Consider the following 11,750-nt stretch of genomic DNA (forward strand, 5'->3'; position numbering starts at 1 on the left):
GACCTATTCTCCATTCCAAGCTTCCACATCTTTCCTAAAGTGAGGCGACCAGAACTGTACACAGTACTCCAAATGTGGCCTAACCAAAGTCCTGTACAGCTGCAACATCACCTCATGACTCTTGAATTCTATCCCTCTGCTAATGAACGATAATACACCATAAGCCTTCTTACAAGCTCTATCCACCTGAGTGGCAACTTTCAAAGATCTATGAACATAGACCCCAAGATCCCTCTGCTCCTCCACCTTACTAAGAACCCTACCGTTAACCCTGTAATTGAAACTTCAATCCTGGTACGAAGCCTCGGACTATCCACCCTGTTTATGTTTCTCTTCATTGTGGAGACCTCTATCAGGTCTCCTCTCAGCCGCCATCTTTCCAATGTGAAAACAATCCTGGTCTGTTTAACCTTTCCTCAGAGTCAATGCCCTCGAGACCAGGCGACACCCTGGTGAACCTTCTCTGCACTCTCTCCAAAGCTTCCACATCCTTCTGGTAATGTGGCGACCAAACCTGCACCCAATACTCCAGATGCAGCCTAACAAAAGTTTTACCGAGCTGTAAAATGGTTTGTTGACTCTTGTACTCCATGCCCTGGCCAATGAGGGTGAGCATGCCATCTGCTTGCTTCATCACCTTGGTCACTTGTAGGGAACCGTGGACCTGCACACACAGATCCGTTTTTATGGTAATGTTCCTAAGGGTTCTGCCATTTACAGTTCAATCATAGTAAATTTGATCCTCCAAAATGCATCACCTCACATTTGTCTGGATTGAACTCCATTTGCCATTTCTGTGCCCAAGTCGCCACTCTATCTATATCCTTTCAGAATCACCTGCACTATCGGCAACTCTACCAAGCTTTGTGTCATCTGCAAACTTACTAATCAGACCACCCACATTTTCCTCCAGGTCATTTATATATGCTACAGACAACAGAGGGCCTAAGACTGGTCCCTGTGGAACACCACGAGTTACTGGTCTTCATTCTGAAAAATATCCTTCCACCACTACCCTCTGTCTGCTATGGCCAAGCCAGTTTTGTACCCTCTGCCTGTATTCCTGATGAAGGGCTTTTGCCTGCGATTTTCCTGCTCCTCGGATGCTGCCTGAACAGCTGTGCTCTTCCAGCACCACTGATCCAGAATCTGGTTTCCAGCATCTGCAGTCTATTGTTTTTACCGTGTATCCATCTAGCCAGCCTACCCCAAATCCCATGTGATTTAAATCTTTGTAACACTGATTTCTCTCCACAGATGCTGCCAGACCTGCTGAGCTTTTCCAGCAATTTCTGTTTATGTTTCACATCTACCAGTTCCCCTTTACCCACCTAATTCCCAATCACAAAACCATATTGACTCTGTCTGATTATATCATGACTTTCTAAATGTCAAATAACTCTTGAATATTTAGATCTCAACCTTGGTCACTGTGCAACCATGTTTTTGGAACTGCTAATACATCATACACTTTTTGCCTATTTGTGATATTGATTCATTCATTACGTTGCAAATGTTGAGAGAATTCAGATATAAAGGGTGGCATAGTGTCTCAGTAGTTAGCACTGCTGCCTCACAGCACCGGAGACCCAGGTTCAATTCTAGCCTCGGGTGACTGTCTGTGTGGAGTTTGCACATTCTCCCCGTGGCTGCATGGGTTTGCACCAGTTTCCTCCCACTGTCCAAGGATGTGATGATCAGGTTACTTGGCCATGCAAAATTGTCCATAGTGTTAGATGCATTAGTCAGGGGTAAGTGTAGAGAAATGGGTCTGGGTGGGTTACTCATCGGAGGGTTGGTGTAGACTTGTTGGGCCGAATGGCCTGTTTCCACAGCTTTTAATTCTGTTTTTTTAACCGTTTTTTGTCAACTTTGACATCATCTGTTGGCATGGTGTTATTTTTGTACACTCTAGCGTTTCCTCATATACTCTGGTTTCAGTATCCAAATCGCTATCCTTCTATTTAATCTTCCAAATTACATCTGATGTGAACTCTCCCCTGGACCCCGCACCCACCCCCACCTCAACTGTTTACCCTAATTAAGTAATTTGTCAAGGCACTGGTCTCAATGAAAACACTCTCTCATGTGGTTACTGTTAATGGGCCTGTACATCACTCTCACAATGACATCTTGCCTTTAAAGCCACTTCCACATTTTGTTTTTTCTGAGCTTAATCATCCTTCTCTATTGTACTAATACCATCATTCCCATCTATCATTTAAAAATGCTGTGCACTCCCCAATATTTAGGTCTCAGTCGATGTCATCCTTCAGTCCTTGCGTCTGATACCATCCTTATTAGATTACACTTATTTTTATTAATTGCAATTAGTTTATCTACTTCATGTCGAATGATTTTACTACTTTTGTAATCTCTAACTGTTTCTGTTCAGTTGCAATGAAATCTGCATTATCTACCCCTCCTGCCATGATCTGATCATCATTTCACATATAAATATCTTCCTTTCTTGACTTGTCTCTCTTTGATTTACCACAACTTCCCGGGCTCCCACTATTTAGTTTAAAATCTTTCATATTTCCCCAGCTTATATTTCCTCAGTTATGTTGCACCTGGAATGGTTCAGGTGGAGATTATCCGAATGGGGACCGATCCCACTTTCCTCAGTACTGGTGTCAGTGCTCCACTAATCTCTGACCCATGTATTCCCTTCTCTAACCTTGTTTGCCCTCTGCTAAATTGCACTGGCTTAGTAATAATTCAGAGATTATTAAATTTGACATTCCACTTCTTGATGGAGTCCCCCACATTTGACTGTGTCAAATCTCCCTTTTTTGTCCTGTTGATGTGGCACCGATGTGGACCATGATAACTGGATCCATTCCCTGCCACTGTAAGCTCCTCTCCAGGTGTGAGCAGGTGTCTGACCCCTGCCATTGGGGAGATGACACAGCTGTCTCTACTCTGTTTCAAGCCAATCGTGTCAATCATAGAATCCTTACGATGTGGAAACAGGCCATTTGGCCCATCCTGTCCACATTGACCCACACCCTCATCCCTACCCTATCCGTGTAAACCTGCATTTCTGATGACTAATCCACCCTGGACACAATGGGCAATTTAGCATGGCCAACCCAGCTAACCTGACTATGGCAGCAAACCCGAACATGTGTAGGAAACCCACGCAGACATGGGGAGAGTGTGCAAGCTCCATACAGACAGCCGCCTGAGGGGAGAATCACACCTAGGTCACTGGTGCTGTTAGGCAGCAGCGCTAACCCTCTTACTCACCGTGCCCTCTTACCCTTGCTGTTGGCATCACCCCACTTTGCCAACCAACCATTCAGCCAACTGAGTAAAAGTGACCCCCATTCTCCGTCCAACAACACATTTTCTTTGTACCTTCCAATTTGAATGCCTTCCTGGACCATGGTGCTATGGCCACTTCACTCATCACACACACAGCCCCCACTCTAGTTAAACACACAGCCCCCACTCTGTTTAAACACACAGCCCCCACTCTAGTTAAACACCCTACAAGAACCTCAAAGCTGTTGTACAGTCCAAGAGTCCTGCAGATTTTTTCCTTGGTCTCCTTTCCCCATCTCACCTGCTGTCATAGTTACCTGTTCCTGACCAGTGACCAAGTCCCTCAGCGCAGGACAGGGACTGCCTTCTTTCTTTGGCTAATTCCGCCCTCCGTGATTTTCCTCAGTGTTTGTGCTTCAGCCTCCAGCTTTGAGTCAAAGCTGCATATTTTGCAAACACTTACTACAAACATGTTCACCCTGGGTCACACTGGCATCACGAAACTCCCACAATGTGCAATTGCACCGACATCCTTCATCTGTTTTCATGAGCTATTTAATTATTTGGTTGACTTACCTATATTTTTCCTTTTTCTCCATTTTACTAACCTTACCCGTACTATTAACCTCCTGAACTATTATGAAACTTACTACTAGAATAGGCCTTGTTCACTTCCCACACGCTCACCGAGCAGCTAGTTTCAGCATGCACTGCACAGCAAGAACTAATTCTCATGGGACAAAGGAGCATTTCCATCCCCTTCTAACCCCCTCACTCAACAAACTCCCAGCATTAGGTGCAGAAGGCCTGCTCACTGAATGTGGGTATGGGTGCTAAATGACCATAGAACATACACAGAACATAGAACATTACAGTGCAGTACAGGCCCTTCGGCCCTTAATGTTGTGCCAAACTGTGGAACCAATCTGAGACCCATCTAACCTACACTATTCCATTTTCATCCATATGTTTATCCAATGACCATTTAAATGCCCTTAAAGTTGGTGAGTCTACTACTGTTGCAGGCTGTGCCTTCCATGCCATTACCATTCTCTGAGTAAAGAAACTACCTCTGACATCTGTCCTATATCACCCTCAATTTAAAGCTTTGTACTCTCGTGCTAGCCATCACCGTCTGAGGAAAAAGGCTCTCCCTGTCCACCCTATCTAACCCTCTGATTATCTTATATGTCTCTATTAAGTCACCCCTCAACCTTCTTCTCTCTAACGAAAACAGCCTCATGTCCCTCAGCCTTTCCTCATAAGACCTTCCCTCCATACCAGGCAACATCTTAGTAAATCTCCCCTGAACCTTTTCCAAAGCTTCTACATCCTCCCTATAATGCAGAGACAAGAACTGTACACAATACTCCAAGTGCAGCCGCACCAGAGTTTTGTACAGCTGCAGCATAACCTCATGGCTCCGAAACTCAGTCCCTCTACCAATAAAAGTGAACATACCATCTGCCTTCTTAACAACCCTATTAACCTGGGTGGCACCTTTCAGGGATCTATGCACATGGACACCGAGATCTCTCTGCTGATTTACATGACCAAGAATCTTACCATTAGCCCAGTACTCTTCATTCATGTTATTCCTTCCAAAGTGAATCACCTCACACTTTTCCTCATTAAACTCCATTTGCCACCTCTCAGCCCAGCTCTGCAGCTTATCTTTATCCCTCTGTAACCTGCAACATCCTTCAGCACTGCCCACAAATCTGCCTACCTTAGTGTCACTCGCAAATTTACTAACTCATCCTTCTATGCCCTCAACCAGGTCTTTTATAAAATGACAAACAGCAATGCCCCCAAAACAGATCCTTGTGGTATCCCACTAATGACTGAACTCCAGGATGAACATTTCCCATTAACCACCACCCTCTGTCTTCTTTCAGCTAGCAAATTTCTGATCCAAACAACAAAGTCACCCTCAATCCCATTCCTCTGTATTTAGTGCAATAGCCCACCGTGGGGAACCTTATCAAACGCCTTACTGAAATCCATATACAGCACATCAACCGCTTTACCCTCATCCACCAATTTGGTCATCTTCTGAAAGAACTCAATAAGGTTTGTGAGGCATGACCTACCCTTTGCAAAACCGTGAAGTAACTTATTTAAGATCGATAGATCACGAGAAGCAAGAATCTGTGAGATGATCTGGTCAAGAAACCATGGGCTGAATTTTATGTATTTTGGCTAAGTCTGAGTTCCGGCATGAGGCCTAGCAAGTTTACACATGACATCTGACCAGATTTGTCTCTTTAAGCCGGAGCTCCGCTGTAAGTAAGTACTGGGTTACAGACACTAAGAATATAAGGAGAAAAAGCCCAGGAAAAGAAAAGGTGAAACCTGCAGACCCTGAGCAGGGGCACAGGGTCATCACAAATCAGCAAACTTGACCTTTGTGAAGTTTGAATGAGATTTGGTGAGCCTCAATGTCACTAACTCCAGGAGGATTACTGAGAAATCCATTGGATCCTCAGGGATATGGGCCAAGTGCGAGCAAATGGGACTACTTTGGTTTGGGAAACTGGATCAGTCTGGATAAGTTTAACTGAAGAATCTGTTTCTGTGCTGCATGATTCTATGAACCCATCCTATGCCAGCTGTCACATCCAATTCCAACCCCACCCAGTCATGTGTCTTTCCCAGAATGACTTGCATATATCCCAGAATGCATGAGCATCCCTTGCTCATAACCCCATTGTTTGAGAGTGTGGCGCTGCAAAAACACAAGCAGGTCAGGCAGCATCCCAGGAGTAGGAGAATCGATGTTTCGGACAGAAGCCCTTCATCAGGATGCTGCCTGACCTGCTGTGCTTTTCCAGCACCACAGTCTCAACTCTGATCTCCAGTATCTGCATTCCCCCCTTCGTCCATTGTTTAAAGACTGCTGTGCAGCCAGAGAAATACTGCCCGTCTGGTGCTGCCTAGCACTGTTGCTGCTGTTTCCTCTGGGCTCCTGTGCTCTGTGACAGGGACCTGGAGGCCTTTGCTGTGCTGATGCACTGCCAACGCTCCTATTCCAGGAGACGCAGTAGAGGCTGTGACATCTGCGTGGGCGCCATATTGGAGGATTAGATTACTGACAGTGTGGAAACAGGCCCTTCAGCCCAATAAGGTAAAAACAATGACTGCAGATGCTGGAAACCAGATTGTGGATCAGTGGTGCTGGAAGGGCACAGCAATTCAGGCAGCATCCAACGAGCAGTGAAATCGACGTTTCAGGCAAAAGGAATCCTGTGGGAGGAAACTGGAGCACCCGGAGGAAACCCACGCAGACACGGGGAGAATGTATAAACTCCACACAGTCAGTCGCCTGAGGCGGGAATTGAACCCGGGTCTCTGGCGCTGGGAGGCAGCAGTGCTAACCACTGTGCCACCGTGCCGCCAAGGATGGGCCCGTATTGCAATAAAAAGATCAATGACCTTCTCCACTCCCCCAGGGTAAGTGCCACCATCTTCTCCCTGTCCATCTCTGTGACTGTATCCACACCCCACCATCTTCTCTTCAGGAAATTGCATTTTGTCCATTATGGGAGGAAGTGTAAGGGAGAATATTTCATGCCCAGGGCTTTCTTTACTTTCTAATGGTCTGTGCATCGGTGATTACACTGAGCTCACATGGTGGGGGTGAGTGATTAATTTCCTTGAATGTTTCTCACTGGTTTAAACTCCAACAGGACATCCAGGTGAGATCCAAGAAACTACCTTCTCCAAGCAATGGAATTCCATCAATGTGTCTCAACTGGGGCCATGGGACAGGAACACAGAATTGACAGCTCGATTTACACTTTGTAAAAGCAGCAAGTGTAATCCCTCCACAGCAGGCAAAAACAGCACTGTGTTGTTCTAAAGTGTTATGTAAATAGCCACTAATTCATGCACTCCCCAGGATCATTAAATTTGGGTAGAAGTATGACTGGCAAATGAATCCAAACATCACATAGTCAAATCTCCAGGAATCTTCTCAACTGCGGTTAGCAACCCTGACAGAAAGGCACTGCAGCAAGTTGGCCACAGGTTTCCCAAGATGATGTTGAGCTGAGATGTAAACTGATTGGGAATATCCTGCCTGTGGAACAAACCAAAATGTGGGGAGCTATAAACCACAGACCGTCATTCCAAAGTGGAATTCAGGGCAAGTTCTTTACTCAACAATACAATTGTGGAATTGTGGTCAGGTAGGGCAAACACTTCAGTTAAAGTGTTCATTCCCTCCATTTGGCAGGAACCAAGTGATTTTCTTTAATTGCATGCCCTGGCCCTGGGTGTGTTTGTCGGGCAGTTAAAGACATGCTGACTGCTGTCAGAACCTTCCGGATTGTAATTGTCTGCTGTCAGATCGAAAGGCCGATTGCACACCGCAAGCAGGAAGCTGGCCCTCATACTGCTCTGCTCAGGCCTATGCGAATTTTCCAAGAAGCCAAAACCTTGGCTGGAGTTTTACGCAGTGTCTGGAACACTCTGACACTGGCACTAACTGTGAGCTCGAGGTGGAGCCTAGAGGGCTCCTCACTGACCTCGTTGGTGATCCAGCAAATATAAATGGATTAAATCCAAACATGGTACCATTAACTAAACAACATCTCACCGCGTCACCTGACCATGCGCCATTATCCACATAACTTCAACATGTCCCCCCTCCCCATCAATACACAACTAATCCATCCCCAAACCTCATGGGCTTCCTGTGCCAATCACCTCCACCCCAGGCAACCAGACAAGCCCCGAACCTGACCTACTCAGCCCTCAGATTTGCTAACTTTTCACTGGATCCCTCTCATCTACCTGCCACTCTCTGTCACACCTGTCACCTACTTACTCACCCTCCTAGCACACTCACCCCCACCTACCATCACCCTCCCCTTCTCCTGAAGCCTCCACCACCTCACCCAGCTTCGTCCGTAGCTCACATCCAGCTACTTCTCTCCTGAAGCAACCACCCACCAATATAACCCTTCACCCTCTGTCCCTCTCCCCTCTATCCACCTGCCACCTTACACACATCTGTAAGGAGCTGTCAAAAGAAGCTTTGGGGCCTTTAGACGTGGAATACTATAGCTATCGCCATAATAATGGGTACACTTTCTGGAACAATGAACTCCAATTTGGTCTGTATGGTCTATAGTTTCTGTAGTGATTAACTCCAGTTTGATCTGTATGGTTTTCCACACTGTTTACGTGAAGCAGAGATCCCTGTTTCTCTGGAATGATCCTACTTTCCCTCATGTATTCCTGGAGAGACACAGCTATAAACCTGTCCCCCTACCTCCCCTGTATTTCCCAGGTCTCTGTTTAATCGACCACACGGAGAAGGTTGGAAACAAGTTCACAAATGATTTTGCAGCATTAGATGGTGACAATATGGGGGGGGGCAGATGGAGCTCACTAACACCCAGGGACAGGTTGTCAAATTATGCTATTGGTATGTACCTTATGTCCAAAACACTATTCTTAAAAGTGTATCATTAGTAAAAGACCTATGAGGTGGAGGTGAAGAAACGTGTTTTACAGAGTGAGTTCTAATAACCAAAACTTTGGTAAGAGTTGTCGTGGTACTGAGCTGAAAATGTGTTGCTGGAAAACATTTTCTTTAGGCTCATTCCTAAAGAAGGGCTCATGCCCGAAACATCGATTCTCCTGTTCCTTGGATGCTGCCTGACCTGCTGCGCTTTTCCAGCAACACATTTTCAGCTCTGATCTCCAGCATCTGCAGTCCTCACTTTCTCCTTGTCGTGGTAGTGATCCTATCTCTGAGACAGAAGGCTGGGGTTTGAGTCCTGGTGGTGTGTCATAACACATCATATGAGGGTGATTAAAAATATAGAGAATACACAGTCTGAAAAAATAGTGGAAGCAGATTGAGCAGTAAGAGAATTGGTACTCATGGTAAAAACATAAGAACTAATGGGTGGAAAAGGCCATTCAGCCCCTCAGGCAACTGTCTGTGTGGAGTTTGCACATTCTCCCCGTGTCTGCATGGGTTTCCTCTGGGTGCTCCGGTTTCCTCCCACAGTCCAAAGATGTGCAGGTCAGGGTGGATTAGCCATGGGAAATACAGGCTGACCGGGATAGGTTAGGGAGTGGGTCTGGGTAGGATGCTGTTTGGAGGGTGGTTGCGGACTTGATGAGCTGGATGGCCTGTTTCTACACTGTAGGGATTCTATGACCGATTCTGTGAGCTAATTGAATCAATGTTAGAAGAAAAGTAATTGCAGGACTACAGGAAAAGAGTGTACAAAGTTAAAACTCACACAACACCAGGTTATAGTCCAACAGGTTTAATTGGAAGCACTAGCTTTCGGAGCGACGCTCTTTCATCAGGTGATTGTCCACTATCACCTGATGAAGGAGCGTCGCTCCGAAAGCTAGTGTGCTTCCAATTAAACCTGTTGGACTATAACCTGGTGTTGTGTGATTTTTAACTTTGTACACCCCAGTCCAACACCGGCATCTCCGAATCATGGAAAAGAGTGGGATGCAAGGCCTGGAATGATGGGCTGAGTAGTCTCCTTCCTTGCTGTAAGTTTCAAAGACATTTGGAAATGTTTTAAGTTTCCAGAAGTTATTATCCTTTGTGCTTGTCAGGCCAGGAGAGCTGTCTGAACTCAGTAATTGGACGAATGTTCACTAAGAGAGTAAACTCTACAGCACTCTGAGCTTATCAGGGAGACCCAGACAGACCAATATCTCAGGACCTTGACCTAACCAAGTTGAGACTGCACTGACATGTAGCTCATTTCTCTGGAGCATCTGATGATCTTATTTTGTGTAAACTGCAGAGGGTAGGCTGTGTGGAGGAGACCTTTGAACCTTCAGGTCAATATACACTCCTTAAATGTTTTACATTCAGGAACGAAAGTAAACAGAGCTAACAATAACAGAACAAAGTGCAGACACCAGAACCTGTTGTTTGCTGCACAATTCACAGTTTGAAGGTGACTGTTCTGTCCCTATGTATCGACAAACTCTACCTGATGCCCTTACAATAGATTTTAATCCTCTCAAAAGTCCCACAAAAAACCCATGTTTCTCGGTGTCTGTGCTGAAGCTATAGGCTTTGACTGCAACACTTTGACAGCATGGAATTCAACTCTTAAGTGCTTACCTGGTGATTCAAAGCTCAGGTTTCACCTCCTGCTGTCCACCGGTCCCCTGTCACAGATTGGCAAACTTCAATGTCACAAAGAGGGATGGATGGTGAACACCTGCTGGCTCCTTGCTCCTATGAAGAACAAGCTGAGGGAATTATTTGTCCAGTAAATTCAGTAACTTGAGATCAAATCTCTGCCATGCTGTACTGGGAGTCAAAAGGTTGCTCCTGTGCGTGTTCCCTTGTTGTGAGGCAGGAAGACACTGTGCTGTCAAACCTCTTTATGTAAGGCAGTGCTGTCTGACCTGTAATGAACAAGGAAGCATACCAGCTCACAAGATACTGCCTCAGGGCCTAGCCAGTTGCCATGGTGATGCAGTAGGCTGACTAATGCTGTTTCTGCATCTGCTGATTTCAATGAGGAGCTCTGAGTCATACCTTCTCAGAGCTGAATTTTTAATCTTTATTGAAACAAGTCGGTCTCTTTACCATTGTTTGTGTTTAACTAATGTAATAGCACACCACGCACATTAAGTTAAAAATCACACAACACCAGGTTATAGTCCAACAGGTTTATTTGGAAGCACTAGCTTTCAGAGCGCTGCTCCTTCATCAGGTGATAGTGGACAACCAACTAATGAAGGAGCGTCGCTCCGAAAGCTAGTGCTTCCAATTAAACCTGTTGGACTATAACCGGGTGTTGTGTGATTTTTAACTTTGCCCAACCCAGTCCAACACCAGCATCTCCAAATCACGCACATTAACACTGCCTTCAGATCCACACTGAAGGAAAACAGAGGGCTGAAAATCTCGGAAATACTCAGCAGGTCAGACAGCGTCCGTGAAGAGGGTTATAACATTTCTTGATATGATGTGGAGGTGTCAGTGTTGGACTGGGGTGGACAAAGTTAAAATTCACACTGCACCAGGTTATAGTCCAACAGGTTTAATTGGAAGCACTAGCTTTCGGAGCGCTGCCCCTTCACCAGGTGCTAGTGGGGCAGGATCATAAAACACAGAATGTATAGCAAAAGATCAAACTGATGTATGACACTTTGATCTTTAAATATAATTTCTGTGTCCTATGTTCCTGCTGGTAGAAAGTGAGGACTGAGATGCTGGAGAGCAGAGCTGAAAAATGTGTTGCTGGAAAAGCGCAGCAGGTCAGGCAACATCCCAGGAGCAGGAGAATCGACATTTCGGGCATAAGCCCTTCTTCCGTCCCAACTAGCCCCAACTAGCTACCTGATGAAGGAGCAGTGCTCCGAAAGCTAGTGCTACCAATTAAACCTGTTGGACTATATAACCTGGTGTTATGTGCTTTTTAACTTTGTCCATCCCAGTTCAACACTGGCATCTCCACATCTATATTAAGGAA

At 45.6% G+C, this 11,750-nt stretch overlaps 1 protein-coding gene across 1 annotated transcript in view; it reads right to left on the reverse strand.

Moving 5' to 3' along the window:
- The window catches only part of LOC122552148 (transmembrane ascorbate-dependent reductase CYB561), a 29,683-nt gene extending 18,954 nt beyond the window's left edge, over window positions 1–10,729 (reverse strand). The window contains exon 1 of the mRNA XM_043694650.1: window positions 10,388–10,729. The gene's annotated coding sequence lies outside the window, so the exon portion shown is untranslated. The remainder of the gene's footprint in view (window positions 1–10,387) is intronic.
- Between the last annotated feature and the right edge of the window lie 1,021 nt (window positions 10,730–11,750).

The sequence above is a fragment of the Chiloscyllium plagiosum genome, chromosome 8 (assembly GCF_004010195.1).
Source record: "Chiloscyllium plagiosum isolate BGI_BamShark_2017 chromosome 8, ASM401019v2, whole genome shotgun sequence".
NCBI classification, from domain to species: Eukaryota; Metazoa; Chordata; class Chondrichthyes; order Orectolobiformes; family Hemiscylliidae; genus Chiloscyllium; species Chiloscyllium plagiosum.